The following is a 21878-nucleotide window of genomic DNA, read 5'->3' on the forward strand; positions in this document are numbered from 1 at the left end:
GTACCATTTGTAACAAAGATTGTTTTAATTCCCTACATAAAGTTTCAGAACCTAACCCTGTTTTTCCATAACAACAGTACCCAGTCGAATGATTTTATAATAATTGAGAGCAAAATGGAGGAGAAATTGAAGTTAAACATAAGAAAGGTGCCTGAGGTTGAAAAGATCTATCCAGTTATATTAAAGGAGACAGGAAAAGGAAGTAAGCAAACCCTTAGCCATAATTAGGAGAGCAACCTTCGATTTGGGGGAGATCCTCACAGACTGGAGATGTGAAAATATATCCCTAATTCACAAAGAGGATCATATGGTGACACAAGGAATTACAGACCTGTTAGTTTAATTTCTGTTCAGGGGAAAATAATGGAGTCATTGATTAAACAAGCATTGCTGGATAATCTAAACAAGACTGCAGTTACAGTTCAGACACAGCATGGGTTTGTTAAGGGAAACTTGTCTGCCCAATTTGATTGGATACTATGATGTTGTCACAATGGAACTAGATACAAAAAATAATTACGATATCATATATTTGGATTAGCATTAGTAGAGGCATATGATGAAAGAAAGCTGACACAGCATCATCAAAAAAAAAAAAAAAAAAAAATTCCCATTTCACTCATCCAATTGCTCCAAACATTTGTCCAGTTCTTCTTTGAATTCATTTAAGCTATCAACTTCCGCAACAATAAATTCAAATTTGTTCTAGCAATCCACTAGATGCTGGCTAAAGGCAAATTTCTGCATGTCTATTCAACAACTGTCTTTATCTCAATTTGAATTTATGGCCCCCCTCAGTTCTGTAATCTGAGCAACAAGACACCCATCAACTTTGAGCTTGCTCAAAGTTGATGGGACACCATTGAGCTTGCTCAAACCATTCAAAGCCTTATACACCTCAATCATATCACCTCGCAGGTGCCTAGTTTCCAGATGCTTCAATTTGAAGAAGTTAAGCCATTCTTGGAAAGAGCAACCCTTTGTTTGCCTCGTCAATCTCAGAGAGAGAGAGAGTATATAATAAGAGCCTTTATCAATCAATTCGGCCCTGCTATCGATGCAGTGTTAGGTGGGTCAGAAAACTGTTAGCTTGGGGGGGGATAAACAGACTAGTATATTAGTAGTAGCTGCTGACAGAGGTGAAAGTGATTCTTGCACTGATTCTACTGGAATGATCAGCAGCCTGAAAACAGGGTGCAGGGGATTCCAGAAATTGCTGGGAGTCATTGCGGAACAATGACTCCCAGCAATTTCTGGGAGTCATTGTTCTGTGTTAGGGTAGCTAAGAATAGAATAGGTATATGTACATTTGGTGTACACCAATGCTAGGATTTTTGGTAAATAATTTAATGAATTTGAGGTTTTGCTCAAAATATCAAAGGCAGATATTGTAGGAATATCAGAGAAGTGGTGTCACACAGATATACGGATTGCAGAACTGGAATTTGGAGAGTACAATGTGTACTCCCCAAATGCCATCCCCAGCAAGGATTGACAAGGAGGAGGGGTTATGCTATTAGTTAAGAAACACAAAATTCAAGGAAGTACATCCAGTCGATATGGCTGAACAGTGCAGTGTTGAGTCAGTTTAGTGTGACATAAGCACTGGGAAAGCAAAATTGAGAGTAGGAGTGTGTTATAGGCCAAATGACTCTGATGAGTATAATAAACAGCTGTACAGAGAAATAGAGTGGGCCAGTAAACCACGGTGACTTATAATGGGGGATTTTAATTTACATTTTAATAACTGGAATTTGTGGGTTGGTCACTCACACACTAGCAAGGCTTTTGTGGATTTATTGGATGATTGTTTTCTACAGCAACATGTTTGGGAGGCAACTAGAGGGAGTAATACTATTGATCCGATTATCTGTAGTGATTCTTAACGCATTAAGAATCTGCAGATAAAGGAACCACTAGGTGGCAGTGATCACAGTGTGCTCAAGTGGGATTTACTCAAAGAGGTAATTACCATCAGAGATAAAGGGAAGGGTTTTTGCTTTCATAAAAGTGACTATGGTGGTCCTGAGGCAGTATTTAAATTCTATACGGTGGGACCAACTGATGATGTTACCAACAGTAAATTCAAAATGGGAAGCATTCAAAGAATTAGTCGTGGAAGCTACTAGGCTTTTCATACCAACTAAGAAGTACTGTTCAAGGTTTAGGCCTAAATGGAGGTCAGATGAACTAATAAGACATGTAGCAGAGAAGAAAAATGCATGGGATACATATAAATTAACAAGTGACACAGAAGCTTATGATAAATATAAGCTGGTCTATAACCAAGTCACAAAGGAGGTTAGGCAGGCAAAAGCAGACTACAAGAAATCTTTGGGAAAGGATGCAAAGAAAAACAGCAAGGAGTTCTTTACTTATGTAAACTCTAGAAGTAAAGCGATGAATCAGATTGGTCCACTTGATATCAATGGTTCAACTGTTGATGATCCTGCTCAGGTAACTAACAAACTAAATGAGTATTTTGCATCTACATTCACACATGAGGAGTTATTGAGGGAGAAAATACCAGAGATGAATTAAACCCTGGCAGTGAACTAGATGATTTTATTATTACTGAGAGCAAAGTGGAGATGTTATTGTTTTTTGGCACAAGGGCTACTATGGCTACTATATATAGTGTTATAACTGCATTGGGATACAAGTTTAGGGTTATAATTTTATACTGAAATTGAAATTTTATTGAAATTAAATCAAAATCATGACTCAGACCAGAGCAGCAAAGCAAAAAAGGGAATGCTGTGGCTCAGAGGAGAACTGAGGGGGGGCAGTTGCCCTCTGAATGACAGCCTTTTAAAATGCACTGCTTGCTTGATGTTTGTGGATCAATCGGGTGCGGGACATGATATTGCCATGGGGGATGTCTTTGTGTGTGTGCAATGTATGGAGTGTAAGGAAATCAGGCGACAACTCAGCATTGTTATGGGCCTATATGAGAGCTTGAAAGGTGGATGGATGCCGTCGAAGGATCTAAGTTGAGGGGCCCATCAAGCTCTCAGCTGCCCACATCAACGCCAGAGCTTGCACTTGATCATCACACAACACAGCGGGAAACCCCAAGGTAGAATGCGCTGGTCCCACAGGAACTAGTAGTTGTTGTTGACTATTGTCAGGGAAACGGGGAACATGGTATGTAAAAAGGATAAGTGGAACAGGACCAGGTTATGTCTACCAGGGGCAAAGGTTGTTGACGTTGTAGAACGGGTATCATCTTTTAAGGGCACAAAAGGTGATATTGTTGTACACGCTGGCACTAATGATATTAAGCGTAGGAGACCGGCAGAATTACTTAACAAGTACAGGTCACTGTTGAAAAAAAAAAAAGCCGTGAATTAGGGTTGAATTTGAATCTGCAATTCTGCCCAGACATGATAAAAGGGAGTATACGATGAAAGCCTTGATGATCAATTCGGCCTCTGGAAAGATTGTGCAAGGCTCAAGGGGTAGAATTTTTTTCCAGCCTGATCTGTACTTGTTAACTGGGGTGACTGCTTCTACAGGGATGGGATACACTTAAATAGGAAGGGTGCAAGAATATTTGCTGATGCTATTGAGGCAGTGTTAGGTGGGTCGGAAAACTGCTAGCTTGGGGGAGGGGATATAAGGACTAATAGATTAACAGTAGACACTGGCAGAGGTGAAAGTGATTCTTGCACTGCTTCTATTGGAATGAGCAGCAGTCTGGAAAACAAGATGCAGGGTATTTCAAAGCCTGCTGGGAGTCAATGCGATACAAGAAAACACATGGGTTCTGTTAGGGGAGCTAAGAAAGAGAACAGGTGCATGTATACCTGCGTGTACACCAGTGCTAGGAGTTTAGTAAATAAATTTGATGAATTCGAGGTATTGCTGAAAACATCAAAGGCAGATATTGTTGGGATTTCAGAGACGTGGTGTCACACAGATATAAGGAATGTAGAACTGGAATTTGGGGAGTACAATGTGTACAGAAAGGATAGACAGGATAGGAATGGAGAAGGGGTTATGCTATTAGTTAAGAAACACATAAAATCCAAGGAAGTGAAGCCAGTCAACATCACCAGACATTGCAGTGTCGAGTCAGTTTGGTGTGACATAAGCATTGGGAGATCAAAACTGAGAGTAGGAGTGTGCTATAGGCCTAATGACTGATGAGTATAAGAAACTGTATGGGGAAATAGTGGGCCAGTAAATCAGTCTTATAATGGGGGATTTTAATTTTCCATATATCGACTGGAATTTGTGGGTTGGTCACTCACACACTAGCAAGGCTTTTATGGATTTATTGGATGATTGTGACTATGGTGGTCTGAGACAGTATTTTAATTCTATATTGTGGGACTGACTGATGATGTTATCAACAGCAAATTCAAAATGGGAGGCATTCAAAGAATTAATCTTGGAAGCTACTAACCTTTACTTACCAACTAAGAAGTATTGTTCAAGGTTTAGGCCTAAATGAATGTCCGATGAATGTGCAATTTCTGCACATCTATCCAACATCTGTCTTTCCTCAATTTGAATGGTAAGCATATCAATTTATAAATTGATAAATTTATAAGCATACAAATTAAAAGCAAACGACGAAACCTTCCATGACAAGCGCATAACAGATACTGAACAAGGAAAGCCCCAAGAGCAATCCTGAGCACACTATGTTGTACTGTGTTAAGACAGGCCAACAGAGTCTTTCAAGCAGAATCATAAACTGGAGCCCCATAATCTAATTGCGATCTTATTAAAGCTCGGTATAGATGGAGCTGAGTATAGCAATCAGCTGCCCATGTCATGGATGAAATGACTTTAAGTACATTCAGCTTTTCCATACAGATAGTTCATGTTTGTAGTACAGTAAAACCCCGCTATTTGCGGGGTTATGTTCCTGAGAAATGCCCCGAAAACGCGAATACTGAGTTATGGCTCCCATAGTAATAAAGGGGTTCCGTTCCAGAGTATGAAATTTATAAGAAAAAAATAGTCTAAAATTTTGTCTATGTATGTATTATATGTACCTTCATAATATGACTATGTACATAGTGAAATGCAAGCATATGGCATTGAAATGAAAATAAGAAACAATTTAATATTAAATGTAATATTTATTAGAAATTTCAAACAAATCTTTCAAACCAGCGCCTTTGCTAGCTAAAAAACTTATCCCGCCAGTGCTATCACCAGTTTCGCTAAAGTGTTGATAAAGGAGTCCCATGAATGAGGAGTGAACTTAACGGAATTTTATTTTGAGTTAGGTCTTCTATCCACATATTTAAAGCTTTCCATTTTTTCTAATTTAACATCACGAGTTACAGAGCAAATTTTTGAAGCAATTAGACGTTTTCACGGACACTACTGCAGATTTTTTCTTCCGATTTTTTGATTGATCGTACCATTGACTCATTGATTTTATAATGTTTTGCCACTGAAGAGACACTTTCACCATTATAAATTTTGTCTAATAACTCAATTTTATTCGCTAATGCCATCACCTTCTTTGATATTTTCACATTTCCCTTGTTATTCGTAGCCACATTTTTGTATGGGTTAGAAAGAACTTGTCCACAATAAAGTCACTTTCTTCCGTTAACACACTCGAAAAAGTCTGTTTTACACTGCAAAATGGTAGATTTATCACTTTTGTAAGCATATCAATTTATAAATTTATTCAATTTATAAGCATATTAATTAAAAGCAAACGATGACACCTTCCATGACAAGCGCATAACACATGTTGAACATGGATTAGCGAGAAACAACCCCACTCGTGATTTTGTTACCCCTCTCCCCCCACCCACTGAGTGCTGTTTTGACCGGGAAAGAATTTTAGCTACGCCCATGTTTTTTTATGGCGGAAAATGTTCACGGCGCTTTAAAATTCACATTTTTTTTTTTAGGTTTCATTTTATATTAAATCAGCGACCGCGAATATGCAAAACCACGAATAGCAGGGGTTTACTGTATATGCTTCTGGAATGTCAGTTTGGTGTCAATTGTCATACCCAAGAATCGGATATTGCTAGCAATTGGTATCGGTTTATTTCCCAATGATAAGTCAGGTTCTGGATGTAACTGATGTTTATAATATACGTAAGTTAGTTATAATCCAGTTTAATACAAATATATATTAACAAAATCAGTAGCTTTCGAGATGCGTGTCCCTCTGTCAACTGACAAATTAAATACAAAAATACAACAAGCTGAGTGAGGCACATTAATCATGCATCACTGTTGTTGCACGGACGTGCGCTGCTTTCTACACCAGTGATCATCCGGCGATAAAACGGTTGTCTCTAGGATGGGATGTAGACGTATGCTTTTCTGGCAATTTAATGCCTTTGGATTGCTTACTATGTTGAGTGATTCTAGCCATAGGCGGTGGCGAAAGTGTCGTGAATGGTCTACTATTTCAAAGTCGCGTTTGGGGTCAAGATCGTGGTTGGTGGCCCAAAAATGTTCCGCAACCGCGGACTGGCCAGTTTCGGCAAGCCGGATTGCTCTGTCGTGTTCCATGAGGCGATCCTGGAGACGCCTTGATGTTTCTCCTATGTAGCAACTGTTACAGTCTCTACAGGTGATGCGATATACCACATTGCTGCGTAAGACAGGTGTTACAGGGGTCTTCACGCTGGAGACAAGTGAACGTAGGTTCCTGCAGGGTAATTGCACACATTTGATGTTGTAACTTCTAAGGACCTTCGAGATCCGTCCTGACACGCCTGGATAATAGGGAATGTAGGCGGATGATATACCAACTTGGCTCAGTGGTCTTTGGTTGGATGTGAGTTCTGCCTGTAGTAGGCATCTGCTTAGTACATGGGATGGATAACCACATTTGGTTAGGTCCGCCTTCACACGGGAGATCTCGTTATGCCTAATTGTGTCGGTGCTGGAACGGCTCCAAGCTCTGGAGAATAGGGTGCGGGCAGTGCTATTGAGATGGCTTGGTGCGTGGCCGGATCTGTAGTTAGTGAATTGACCGCACCACATAGGCTTGCGGCATACTGAGGTCTCTAGATGTGGGATTACGCGATGCACTAGGACGTCCAGGAATGGGAGCGTACCGTTCACCTCTGATTCTATGGTAAACTTGACATGACACTATTTTGTTTATGGAAAGTTGCAGTTGTCGTTCAATGGAATGCATATTCTGTGAATGGCAAGATATTGCAAGATCATCAGCATAAAGATAGATGTCTACATTACCCAAAATGTTGTGCACTAAATTGTTTATGCTGAGAGCAAAGAGTGTAGCACTGAGTACCTATCCCTGTGGTACACCTTCTCTTTGGACAAAACATTGTGAAAGAGCATTACGGTATCTCACTTGAAAAGTTCTATTTTTAAGGTAACTCTCTATGATCATTGGGAGTCAACCTCTGAGTCCTATGGCGTAGAGGTCTTGTAGAATGCCATAGTGCCAGGTGGTGACACGCGTCTCGAAAGCTACTGATTTTGTTAGTATATATTTGTATTAAACTGGATTATAACTAACTTACATATATTATAACCTATGGACCCCAGTACTCCAGGCCCATTCGTTACTAACTGATGTTTTTTACAAAAGTGAATACGTAGAGGTCTTGTAGAATGCCATAGTGCCAGGTGGTGACACGCGTCTCGAAAGCTACTGATTTTGTTAGTATATATTTGTATTAAACTGGATTATAACTAACTTACGTATATTATATACGTAGAGGTCTTGTAGAATGCCATAGTGCCAGGTGGTGTCAAATGCTTTTTCAATATCTAGGCACACCAGGACAAAATGTTCTTTTCGGATAAAGGCGTTTTGTATGTTACACTCAGCTTTCACCATTAGGTTGAATGTGGATTGGTTTTTGCGGAAGCCGTATTGATTACAGTTGATGACTGAGTGGGATTCTATGTACCATACAAGTCTATTGTGTATCATCTTTTTTAATGTCTTGCCCAAGCAGCTGGTAAGGGATATTGGTCTATAGTCGCATGGATTTGTCTAATCTTTTCCAGGTTTAGGAAAAGCTAGCACTGTTGAATGGCACCATGAGCAAGGATAATGGCTTTCAGAGAAGAGCCAATTCAGAAACAGATGTTGCAACATGAGGTAATAAATCTCATCAAGACCTGATGCCCAATTTGTTGATTTTTTTTTTAGAGCCTCCTGTAGCTCCGAAAATGTAAAGGATTGATTATATGGGCGTGTTAGTCTTGTGTTGAAATTTAATTTGCATTTCTCAGCCCTCTTTTCTGTTGCTGAAAGGATGATTCATATGCAGAGATTCTGGCAAAATTTTCTGCAAGAGCATTGGCTATTTCAACTGGAGATAAGTCTTGTCCGTTCCATCTCAGTATTGTATAGTGTGCTGGTAGGAATCTACCATTAAGTTTTTTTTATTTTATTCCAGATTATTCTGCAGTTGGTATCTTTCGTTATAGTAGAGGCAAACTGGATCCAAGAATCTTTTTTGGCCTTTTTCCTTACAAATCGTGCTTTTGCTTTAAGTGTTTTGAAATTTATAAAGTTCTCCGTTGTTGGGTGTTTTCGAAACAGGTTCCATGCCCGGTTTTTCTCTTTTTTGGCAAGCTGGCACGCATCACTCCACCACAAATTTGCAGGTTTAGAGGAAACAGTACGGATTTTGGGTATAGACTTGGTTACAGCATTTAGAATCTCAGTTGTGATGTGTTGTGCGGCATCATCAATGGATTGATGTCTGATAATTTTGTTGTTGAATGAGATATTAGAAGCAAACAACTTCCAATCTGTCTTCCAAAATTTCCATTTTAAGTGAGTATTATTTGCCTGAGGTATTCTAGATGTTTGGATTTCACAAATTATCGGATAATGGTCACTGTTTAGGGGATTATCCAATGCTGACCAGCGAATGAGTGGATACAATGTTGGAGAGCAGATTGTTAAGTCTATAGCTGTAGTTGTTCTAGTAGCAAAATAAATGCAAGTATCTGCACCAGTATTCAGCAGTGTTGGATTACGTTGGTCAAGCAGCGATTCCAGAATTTTTCTTCGTCTGTCTGTATGTGGGGAGCCCCAGAGTGGATGGTGAGCATTAAAATCCATTAATGAATAAAAGGGAGGAGGGATCTGCAGCAGACCGGGTCATTATAAATATATTCTTTGTTTGGCGATTGGTAGATTGAAACTATCGTTAACATGATTCCTAAGGAGACACATATTGCTACTGCTTCTAAGGGGGTCTGCAGTGGAATATGTTTAGTAGGGATTCTTGAGTTTACAAGAATGGCCACACCACACACAGTGTTATTATTATTTCTGTTATGCTGATACAGGTATGATGAATGTATACTTGCGTGTACACCAATGCTAGGAGTTTGGTAAATAAATTTGATGAATTTGAAGTATTGCTCAAAGCATCAAAGGCTGATATTGTTGGGATATCAGAGACGCGGTGTCACACAGATATAAGGAATGCAGAACTGGAATTTGGGGAGTACAACGTCTACAGAAAGGATAGACAGGATAGGAAGGGAGGAGGGGTTATGCTATTAGTTAAGAAACACATAAAATCCAAGGAAGTGAAGCCAGTCAACATTGCTGGACAGTGCAGTGTTGAGTCAGTTTGGTGTGACATAAGCATTAGGAGATCAAAATTGAGAGTAGGATTAGGCCTATAGCACACTCCTGATGAGTATAATAAGAAATTGTACAGGGAAACAGAGAGGGCCAGTACATCAGAGAGTCTTATAATGGGGGATTTTAATTTCCCAGATATTGACTGGAATTTGTGGGTTGGTCACTCACACACTAGCAAGGCTTTTGTGGATTTATTGGATGATTGTTTTCTACATCAGCATGTTCGGGAGGCAACTAGAGGGAGTAATAATCTTGATTTGATTATCAGTAGTGATTCTTCATGCATTAAGAATCTGCAGATAAAGGAACCACTAGGCAGCAGTGATCACAGTGTGCTGAAGTGGGATTTACTCAAAGAGGTAACTACCATCAGGGGTAAAGGGAAGGGTTATTGCTTTCGTAAAGGCGGCTACGATGGTCTGAGAGAGTATTTAAATTCAATACAGTGGGAGCAACTGAAGATGTTACCAACAGCAAATTCAAAATGGGAAGCATTCAAAGAACTTATCTTGGAAACTACTAGGCTTTACATACCAACTAAGAAATACTGTTCAAGGTTTAGGCCTAAATGGATGTCAGATGAACTAATGAGACATATGACAGAGAAGAAAAATGCATGGGATACATATAAATTAACACATGACACAGAAGCCTATGATAGATACAAGTTGATCTGTAACCAAGTTACGAAGGAGGTTAGGCAGGCAAAGGCAGATTACGAGAAATCTTTGGCAACGGATGCAAAGAAAAACAGCAAAGAGTTCTTTATTTATGTAAACTCTACAAGGAAGGGGATGAATCAGATTGGTCCACTTGATATTGATGGGTCAAACGTTGATGATCCTGCTCAGGTAGCTAACAAACTAAATGAATATTTTGCATCGACATTCACACAAGGAGTTATTCAGCGAGAGGAATGCCGGAGGTGTATTGAACTCTGGCAATAAGCTAGAGAATCTTGTAATAAATGAGAGTAAAGTGGAGGAGAAATTGTTGAAGATAAACACAAGAAAGGCACCCGCGGTGGATGGGATCTATCCAGTTATATTAAAGGAGGTAGCAAAGGAAGTAAGCGGGCCCTTAGCCATAATTATGAGAGCTTCCTTGGACTCAGGGGAGGTACCCACGGACTGGAGATGTGCAAATGTGACCCCAATTCACAAAGGAGGATCAAAGGCTGACACAAGTAATTATAGACCTGTGAGTTTAACTTCTGTTCCAGGAAAATTAATGGAGGCACTGGTTTAAGAAGCACTGCAGGATCATCTAGACAAGACTTCAGTTATAGCTCGGACACAGAATGGCTTTGTTAAGTGGAAGTCTTGCCTGACCAATTTGATTGGATACTATGATGTAGTCACAAAAGAACTGGATGCAGGGAATAACTTTGATATTATATACTTGGAGCTTAGAAAGGCTTTTGATACTGCTGCACATGGAAGACTGCTGCACAAATTGGAGCAGTGTGGCATTGGAGGCAAATTGCTGCTATGGATAAAGGGGTGGTTGAGGGGGAGAAGACAGAGTGGTAATCAATGGACACTGCTCATCGTGGACTAATGTTATTAGTGGAGTCCCTCAGGGTTCAGTATTGGGTCCTTTATTGTTTTCGGTATTTATAAATGATATTGATGATGGTATATCAAGCTTAATGTCCAAGTTTGGAGATGATACAAAGGTTGTCAGGGTTGTCTAGGACACTACTGACACTATGCTGCTGCAACAGGATCTGGAAAGGTTGAGCAGATGGGCTGAGAGGTGGCAAATGAAGTTTAACAATGACAAATGTAAAGTACTACAGATGGGAAACAGCAATCCCAGAGCATCGTATCAACTCTGTGGTACTACACTGACAGTGGGTAGAGAATGAAAAGGACCTGGGGGTAATTGTGCAGGCAGATATGAAGTTCTCTGAGCAGTGCAGACAGGCTGCAAGAGTAGCTCATGGTGTCTTGTCAATGATATACAGGAATTTTTCCAGCAGGGATAAGGAGGTGATTATTCCCTTGTATAAGGCAACGGTCAGGCCACACCTTGAGTACTGTAGACAGGTCTGAAGGCCTCATTTCAAGAAGGATATAGAGCTGCTGGAACAAGTACAGAGAAGGGCAACAAGATTAGTGAATGGAACAAAGGGTTGCTCTAACGAAGAAAGGCTTAAGTTTTGCAAATTACAGTGTCTGGAGACTAGGCACCAGCGAGGTGATCTGATAGAGGTGTATAAAGCCTTGAACGGTTTGAGCATGTTCAATGCTGATGGGATTCTTCCTCTTGCTCAGAATAATCACCTGAGAGGGCATAAATGCAAATTGAGGAAAGACAGATGTAGGATAGACGTGCGGAAATTTGCCTTTAGCCAGCGGGTGGTTGGTTGGTGGAACAGACTTCCATCCCTTGTCGTGGAAGTTGATAGCCTAAAGAAATTTAAGGCTCAGTTGAACAGGTATTTCAAATGAACGAAGGGGTGAAGTGGAAGTGGGTTTTTTTTGGCTGATGCTGCATAAGATTGCTTTCTTGCATCATATGCCTCTACTAATGCTAATGTCGACCATCACTAATCCAGTTCCACCGCTAATTGGCACATAATTTCCGCGAACGTAATTTCAAATTCCCAGGTTCGAGCACCGACCTGCCGCTACTGTTTTTGTGGCAGTGATTGCAGCATCAGCTGTTGGCACGAAATCGTAAACACTGGCAAGCCATTTTTACTTGATTTTCTACATTTGTTATCATGATCTGCTCACATTTAGCCATGGTTCCAATGCATAAAGGAAGTGCGTCTCGTGGTGTAAAGCGCAAACACAGTACATTGTCCATAACACATAAAGTTGAACTTCTGAAAAAACTCAACAGCTGTGTGTATGTGAGAAGTTTAACTCTACTTAGTTGTAAATTCCAGCAATTTCTCTCAGTTCCTCTTATTTTGGTAATTTTCTTTTAACCATTCCTTTTTAGCTTTTTTTTTTTTTTTTTTTACAACACACTTGTACAAACCTTCGGAAAAACACAACACAATATGATTCATAATACAGTGTGCTAACGAACATGTTTTCACAAAATTTCTAACAATACTGACAAACGTATTGCAATGTTTGAGTTTATTTTATCGCAATTAGTTTTATTGCAGTGCTCACCGCACGTGCAATAAACTAATCACAAATTAGCATTAGCATTAGTAGAGGCATTTGATGCAAGAAAGCAAGCTTATGCAGCATCAGCCAAAAAAAAAAGAAAAATAAATAAAAATAAATAAATAAATAAAAAATAACCACTTCCACTTCACCCCTCTGTTTGTTCGAAATACCTGTCCAGCTGAGCCTTAAACTTATTTAGGCTATCAACTTCCACGACAAGGGATGGAAGTCTGTTCCACCAACCAACCACCCGCTGGCTAAAGGCAAATTTCCGCACGTCTATCCTACATCTGTCTTTCCTCAATTTGAATTTATGCCCTCTCAGGTGATTCTGAGCTAGAGGAAGAATCCCATCAGCATTGAGCATGCTCAAACCATTCAAGGCTTTATACACCTCTATCAGATCACCTCGCTGGTGCCTAGTCTCCAGACACTATAATTTGCAAAACATAAGCCTTTCTTCGTAAGAGCACCCCTTTGTTCCATTCACTAATCTTGTTGCCCTTCTCTGTACTCATTCCAGCAGCTCTACATCCTTCTTGAAATGAGGCCTCCAGACCTGTATACAGTACTCTAGGTGTGGCCTGACCATTGTCTTATACTAGGGAATAATCACCACCTTATCCCTGCTAGAAAAATTCCTATATATCATTGACAATACACCATGAGCTACTCTTGCAGCCCGTCTGCACAGCTCAGAGAACTTCATATCTGCCTGCACAACCACCCCCAGGTCCCTTTCATTCTCTACCACTGTCAGTGTAGTACAACAGAGTTGATACGTTGCTCTGGGATTGCTGTTTCCCATGTGTAGTACTTTACATTTGTCAATGTTAAACTTCATTTGCCACCTCTCAGCCCATCTGCTCAACCTTTCCAGATCCTGTTGCAGCAGCATAGTGTCAGTAGTGTCCTTGACAACCCTGCCTACCTTTGTATCATTGCAAACTTTGACATTAAGCTTGATATACCATCATCAATATCATTTATGAATACAGAAAACAATAATGAGCCCTGAGGGACTCCACTAATAATATTAGTCCACGACGAGCAGTGTCCATTGATTACCACTCTCTGTCTTCTCCCCTCAGCCACCCCTTTATCCATAGCAGCAATTTGCCTCTAATGCCACACTGCTCCAATTTGTGCAGCAGTCTTCCATGTGCAACAGTATCAAAAGCCTTTCTAAGATCCAAGTATATAATATCAAAGTTATGCCCTGCATCCAGTTCCTTTGTGACTGCATCATAGTATCCAATCAAATTGGTCAGGCAAGACTTCCCCTTAACAAAACCTTCAAATGACCTTCATATGTATGCCGTAAGAGCATCTCACGTATGTGGCCGACATGGCTTCTCAAGAAATAAACTAGCCTACTGGGCCACGTCAGCCACACATATGCGACATAAAAAAAACTTTTCTTTGGATATTTTAAGCGAAAAAACGACAATACTGACATTACTATATTTATCTTAGAATTACTAATTAAATTATTTGCTAAATATATTTTGGTCCCTGGGGAATTTTTTTCATAAATTAGCTTGGCAGTCAATGTGTTAAAGGTAGGATGAGGTGGTTAACTGTTGGGTAAAGTGTATGTGCTAAAATAACCACTGGTGATCCAGTAAACTCACTAATCTGACATCCACAGGTCCCAACGCTGCCGGATTAGTGATGGTCAACCTGTATATAGTATAGTTTCTGATTTTTGGAATTACTTGTGGTGGTAGATTAGTTTCTTGTAAACATATGCTTACCGGACTATACTGTTGGATTGGGTCATAGATATCATCAATGTTGCTACATAGGCCTCTACAGTTCCAGTGTATGATGTGATCCATTATTTGTTTTTAGCAGTTGGGTCTGGTTCAGTCTGCCTTTTAGGTCCAGTCTGTTTCTGTCTCTCCAATTTCATTCTTTCTTTTTTTGAAAAGATAGGTGTCCATGTCGTCTTCTGCATGCAGATCTAAGATTGGCTCATCCTGGTTGATGTTTTCATCTGTATCCATATTCGTTAAATTTGGCTGAGTGTTCTGCATTGGAGCTGTCTTAGTTTTTATGGTTTCTGAGGAAAACTGTGATGCAGTTGGCGGTACTGTAATTGGTGTATTATTGGCACGATCTGTCACATGCTATTGTTTAGTAGATTGCTGTGAGGTTGAGAGTATTTCTCGGGCCCAATCTGAAATAGATATGGTTGGGGGAACTGACACGTCAGTTTGAGTGGTGGCTGACTGGAATTTCTTTGCTGCTGTTGCATAGGTATATTTTGGTGTCATAAGCATAATTTGCTTCTTTGCCTCCTGGTAAGTCACTTTCCGCTCTACTCTGTATTTTTGGATATTTTTCCATTTTCCATAATTCACAGGTCCTTGAATAAGCGGGGTGTTGGCCTTGACAGTTTAGACAATGTGGCGTTTCAGCATCACATTCCGTTTGTGTGTGAGATTTTGAACCACAGTTTGGGCACACTGCATCCCCTCAACAGACTGTCAGAGTGCCCAAACTTTTGGCACTTATAACACCTGATGGGATTAGGAATGTAGGTTCTTACGTGACAGCTGAAGTAGCTGGCTTTAACATTCAATGGTAAATTTGGTATGCCAAATGTTAGGATAATGTTCTGTGTGGAAACAAGCTGACCATCTTTTCTGATCATAATCCGCTTAGCTTGTGTGACTTTGTTCTTTTAACTCTAGGACCAGTTCTTCTGTGACATTCATCAAATCCCACTCAGCAATTACCCCTTTGGAGCTATTTAGTGTTGCTATGTTTGTTTGTTGTTTGGTTTTTAGGAGCATTAGCAACTAAGGCCATATAGCTCCGGGGATATGCGGTGGTCATTCCCTGACCTTTCCGCATCCTCCGTATTTAGTGGTCACAGGCTCAAACCCCAGTCTAATCAAGAAGCATGTGCTACGCACTGCTGCTCCTGCCCACCTGGCTACGGAGGCGCCCATTTAGTGTTGCATGTGGAGTAATTTTCACAGGAATACCACCAAAGGTTGAGAGGTTCAGCAGAGTCTGACTGCTTACGACTCACACTTTCTATTAGTAAATCTCCAAATCTAAGCCTTTTCACCATTTTAGGCGAACCTGATGAGCTTTCCAAGCATTTCTGTATCAGAAATGGAAGATTAGGAAAGATGGGAATTCCTATTGCTCTTTGTCAGTTCATAGTCTTTTCGACTATGATGTGTATGGTCTGTGTCATTGACTTTTGGACATGATGAGCGTCGAGGCTCAATTGGAGGAAAATCATCAAATTCCATGTTTGCTCCTTTTAGCCCCGGGAGAGGGACTTTCTTCTCCCAGGTTACCGGCCCCACCACGTGGAGGCAGGAGCAATGCCACCAGTGACCAAACGATAAGTGATTAGTGTGTTAGAGAAGTTAATTATATATATAATAGAAAGGTGTCTCCTTTCTTGGCAGGAAACTTACTTCTTTATTTAGGAAGAGCCAAAATAAATAACTTTATAAAAGAAAAGGTTTTAACAATCTCTCTAATCAGTCACTTGGAAAAAAGACGCTTTCAAATCACTTTGTAAATCGCTATGTTCACTTGCTTGACACTCGGGGCCAAAGTGGAGGAGAAACTTTTGAAGATAAACATAAGAAAGGCACCTGGGGTGGATGGGATCTATCCAGTTATATTAAAGGAAGTAAGCAAACCCTTAGCCATAATTTAAATATTAAAATCTGGTAAAAGCATTTTACCAGACTTTAATTTTATCATTTTATAGTAAAATATTACTATAAAATGTTTAAAATATATGGCATGAAAAGCATAAAAATATATGGCATTAAAATGTGAAACACAGGAGCTTCTACATCTGTATGCTGCATTTTCAAATATGTATTAATATTTGTAGGGAGGGAATAAGTATAAATACATGGATATATTTAAAAAATATATATATATATATATATAAATATAACATCTTTAATTATATTATATTTAATGTAATATAATAAAATATATTTAAATATTTACAAATAAAATGTAATTTTTTATTTATAAAATTTTTATATAAAAAAATGTATAAATACACTTATATCTGTAGTGTACAGTTTTCCTCTCACTTTTTACTTTTTTCTTAATTTTTTTTATTTTATTGTTATTTTTAATTTATTTTTTTTGCTTGCCCCATTTTTTTTCCCCTACACCTGCAAAGTCAGGTGTAATCCTATGAGTGCAAAGTTATTTTCTTCTTTAGAAGACTGACAACAATTTATTGTAGAAGCCTGCCTCTGTTGTAGGCATGGATTTTCAGCAGTGGCTTTCCATGTCACCACTCCTGGATAGCAAAATAGCCACACACAAAAAAACAACATAACGTATCACTATATATAAAATAATATACTTCTGGGCAATTTACAGTATTCTACCTTCACAGAATAATAAGGCAGATTTGAAAAAACATTTCTGGTGCCACTAAACTAAGACAAATGTATGTGTACACACATAACAACGATACATGTCAATTAAGCTCTAACAATGATCAGAGCTCAACTTCCGAATGAAGTTTGAACTTTTCTTGAATTTTAACCGGCTTTTATATAATACAGGGTGTCTCAAAAATATTGGTACAAACGTTTAGGGGAAGTAGGTAACATCTAAAGGAATGTGAATTGCATAGGAACCCATAACCGGAAACATCACTGGAAAGTAGTAGCAGAGGCACAAGAAGCAGAAATGACACAAGACAGTAATTAGTGGCAAACATTTATTTGACATAATATTAATAATGGAGTATGAGATGAATGCATTTCATGATGTTACAACAGATGCTCGAAGGTTCCACCACGAGACGCGATGCATGCGTGACGCCAACACGGCATGGATTGGCGGACATGGTTGAACCCACCTGGAGTTTCTTTGACAGTAGCAGCAGTGTAGACGAGTCTCGCCACGAGATCCATTTCCGTCTCCACAGGCAATTCATACACGATAAACTTGAGGGCCCCCCCCACAGAAAGAAATCAAGGCTTGATAAATCAGGTGAGCGTGGGGGCAGGCAACGGGTCCACCACGGCCAATCCATCGATGCTCAAAACGCCTGTTCAAATGGTCACAAACACACCTTCCATAATGGGCAGGTGCCCCGTCATGTTAAAACCAAATGTTGTCTCACATTTCACGTCCACACATGAGCACTGTGCTGATTGAATAAGCCTTCCCGAGTGAAATAAGCCTTATCCGTGAACAAAACATAGGCTGGAAAATTCAAGTCTTGAACACTTTCTTGGAGGAACCACTGCGCAAAAGCCACACATGCAGGATGATCTTGGGGAAGCAGTATTTTTTTTTTTTTTTTTTTGATTTGGTAGTTGTTGGCGCATCGGCTTCTGTGGCCATATTGCACCTCCCAAGGTTTTTTGCAGTACTTTGCTCCAAGCCCGAGGCGGGAATCGAACCCGTGACCTTTGGGTTGCCGGGCAGGTACTTTACCCACTCGGCTAGCCCGGTCGGCCGGGGAAGCAGTAACTGAACCCTTTGGAGATGAAAGAGGTGTAAGGAATCGTCATGCCAGACATGCTGTACACTGCAACGAGACACTCCTAAGGCAGAGGCAATGGCACACGTGTGCTGATAGTAGGATTATTCTGGACAGCATTCAATACTTTCTTCCATGGCAGGAGTTCGCGTCGAACGTGGTCTGCCCGCACTACTCCTGTTAACTCTAAATGACCCATAATCGCACAAATTTTGATGCAAACGCACAAACAAATGGTGGTCCGGTACATGTCTGTCTGGGAAGAATTCTCCATAAATTCGTTGAGCGGCTCGTCCATTGCCCTCTGCTAATCCATATGATTGTGAGCTGCCAGCTCACAGTTCGTATATCGATGCATGCTCTTTGTGCAGCGACTACTGCTTGAATGAGTAAATCAGAAATTTTCCCTCTCGCGAACTGATGAACAGCGCTATGTACCGACTTACAGTGACATTTAAGGTTATGGGTTCCTATGCAATTCACATTCCTTTAGATGTTACCTACCTCCCCTAAATGTTTGTACCAATATTTTTGAGACATCCTGTATATATAAAACACAAATGGTTATCATACAGCTTAATATGACGAGTCGTGCAGTATTTGTTCCAATTTACTAAGGCTCTGGAAAGATCCCCAGAGCCTCAGTAAATTTGTGGAAATAAGAACAGTCATAAAAAGTAATGCTGTTAAACATTTATTATACATTAAAATTTTAATGTATAATTAAATATTTTTTAAAAAGAAATAGCTAAAATAACATGGATATGCAACAAAATTCCTATTACTATTTCGATTAACATTTTCCTGGAACTGAATTTAAAATGTCTTAATTCATTTTACATAAAACTCCTATATTATTTCTAATGAAATCACAGCTTTCCAAACAAGAAATATGAATAATCTATAGATCAGAATATTATGAAATTTGCATTAGCAATACTATGCAAGAAAGTAAGCTTATGCAGCATCAGCCAAAAAAAAAAAAAAAAAACTTCCCATTTCACCCCTCCATTCGTTCCAAATGCCTGACCAGCTCACAGCCTTAAATTTATTTAGGCTATCAACTTTCACAACAAAAGATGGAAGTCTGTTCCACCAATCAACTACCCACTGGCTAAAGGCAAATTTCCGCACATCTTTTCTATAACTGTCTTTCCTCAATTCAGTCTGTGCCCCCTCAGGTTCTTAATCTGAGCAAGAGGAAGAATACCATCAGCGTTCAGCTTGCTCAACCCACTCAAGGCCTTACACACCTCAATCAGATCACCTTGCAGGTGCCTACTCTCCAGGTGCTGCAATTTGCAGAAATTAAGCCTTTCTTGGTAAGAGCACCCCTTTGTTCCCCCTCACCAATCTTGCTGCCCTTCTTTGTACTCGTTCTAGCAACTTCTACATCCATCCTGAAATGAGGCCTCCAGACTTTAGGTGTGGCCTTATCACTGCCTTGTATAACGGGATAATCACCTCCCTGTCCCTGCTAGCAATATTCTATATATCATTCTATATGACATTTTCTATCATTCTATATGACAAGACACCATGACCTGCTTCTCTGCACTGCTCAGCAAACTTCATATTTGACTGCACAATTACCCCCCAGGTCTTTTTCGGTTTCTCTTTGGTTATTGCTACCCATATGCAGTACTTTGCATCTGTCAATGTTAAACTTCAGTTGCCACTTTTCAGCACATTTGTCCATCTTATCTAGATCCAGTTGGAGTAGTATACTGTCTTTACTGTCGTTAACAACCCTGCCAACCTTTGTATTATCTGCAAACTTGGCCATTAAACCTGATCTACTTTCATCAATATCACTGATAAATATACAAAACAACAATGGGCCCTACACCAAACCCTGGGGAACTCATCTAATAATATTTGTCCACGAAGAGCAGCATCCATTGATTACCACTGTCGTCTCTCACTCAACCATCCCTTTATCCATTATAACAACTCACCCTTAATGAGGGTGAGCATACCTCTCCAATTTGTACAGCAGTCTTCCAGGTGCAACAGTATCAAAAGCTTTTCTGAAATCCAAGTATATGATATCAAAATTATTTTTGGCATTCAGTTCCTTTGTGACCACATCATAGTATCCAATCAAATTGGTCAGACAAGATCTCTCTTTAACAAACCCATGCTGTGTCTCAACTATTACTGCAGCCTTGTCTAGATGATCCTGCAATGCTTCTTTAACCAGTGATTCCATTATTTTCCACAAGTTAAACTAACAGATCTATAGTTATCTATGTCACGTTTTGAACCCCCCTTTGTGAATTGATGATACATTTGCACACCTCCAGTCCATGGGGACCTCCCCTGAGTCCAAGGAAGCTCTCGTAATTATGTCTAAAGGTTTGCTTACTTCCTTTGCTGCCTCCTTTAATATAACCGGATAGATCCCATCCACCCCCAGGTGCCTTTTTTTATGTTTAACTTCAACCATTTCTCCTCCACTTTGCTCTCAGTTATTACAAAATCACTTAACTCCCTGTTAGAGTTTGATAAACTTCTGACCTCCCCTCATTGAATAACTCCTTATGTATGAATGTAGATGCAAAATATTCATTCAGTTTATCAGCTACCTGAGCATGATCATCAATAGTCAACTCATCTATGTTAAGTGATTCAATCTGATTCATCCCTTTCCTTCTAGAGTTTACATAAGTAAAGAACTCTGCTGTTTTTCTTTGCATCCTTTGCCAAGGTTTTCTCATAATCTGCCTTCCCCTGCCTAATCTCCTTTGTGACTTGATTACAGACTAGTTTATATCTGCCATAGGCTTCTGTGTCACTCGATACTTTATATGCATCCCATACATTTTTATCCTCTGCCACAAGCCTCATTAGTTCATCTGACATCCATTTAGGCCTAAACCTTAAACAGTATCTCTTAGTTGGAACGAAAAGCCTAGTAGCCTCCAAAATTAAATCCCTGAAGGCTTCCTAAAAACTTCCCAAAAGTTTATGAATAAGAGCCTCAATACAGAAATGGAATGGGCAAGCAAGTGTTAATCTCTTATTATGGGTGATTTCAATTTGCAAATAACTGACAAGAACAAGTGGGAGGGACTCAACCATGGTGAACAAAATTTAAATTAACTCGATGACTGTAATTCATATTGACACACGCTAGGGAAAGTACTACAGAAATAAGTATTCTACATCTGATCATCTCTCATTAACCAGATGACATCGTAGGGCTGACAGTACAGGAACCATTAGCCAGTAGTGATGATGGAGTTCTAAGCTGGATGATGAGTAGAGAGTTAGCAGTTATTAAAGGCTAAGGAACAGCTTTCAACTTCAGGAAAAGAGATTATGAAAACTTAAGATGCTACGGGGCTTCTACCAACTGGAAAAACAGCACAGTGTGAAAAAATTAAATTATGGTATAACTTCAAATTCTATAGTAACAAATGGCTAGAGAGAGTATATATCATTAAGAAAATACAAGGATTCCAAGATGAATGAATAATGAACTAGCAGTTTAAAAGAGCAGAAAATACTGTAAATTGCCCTGAAGCCTATAATAGTCACAAACTGATCTGTAACAATACCACAGGAAATGTTAGGCTAACAAAGACAGATGAGATATCACTGGCTAAAAGAGCAAAGAAGGAGAACAAGGAGTTTTTTTGTAGATGAATACTGC

The 21878-nt window shown here is 39.6% G+C and overlaps 1 protein-coding gene across 1 annotated transcript in view; it reads right to left on the reverse strand.

Moving 5' to 3' along the window:
* The window catches only part of LOC150085765 (uncharacterized), a 185090-nt gene that overhangs the window by 153119 nt on the left and 10093 nt on the right, over window positions 1–21878 (reverse strand). The gene's annotated exons all lie outside the window — the stretch shown is intronic.

Source organism: Mastigoproctus giganteus, chromosome 5 (genome assembly GCF_048544385.1).
Source record: "Mastigoproctus giganteus isolate SK-2022 chromosome 5, ASM4854438v1, whole genome shotgun sequence".
Classification (NCBI taxonomy): Eukaryota; Metazoa; Arthropoda; class Arachnida; order Uropygi; family Thelyphonidae; genus Mastigoproctus; species Mastigoproctus giganteus.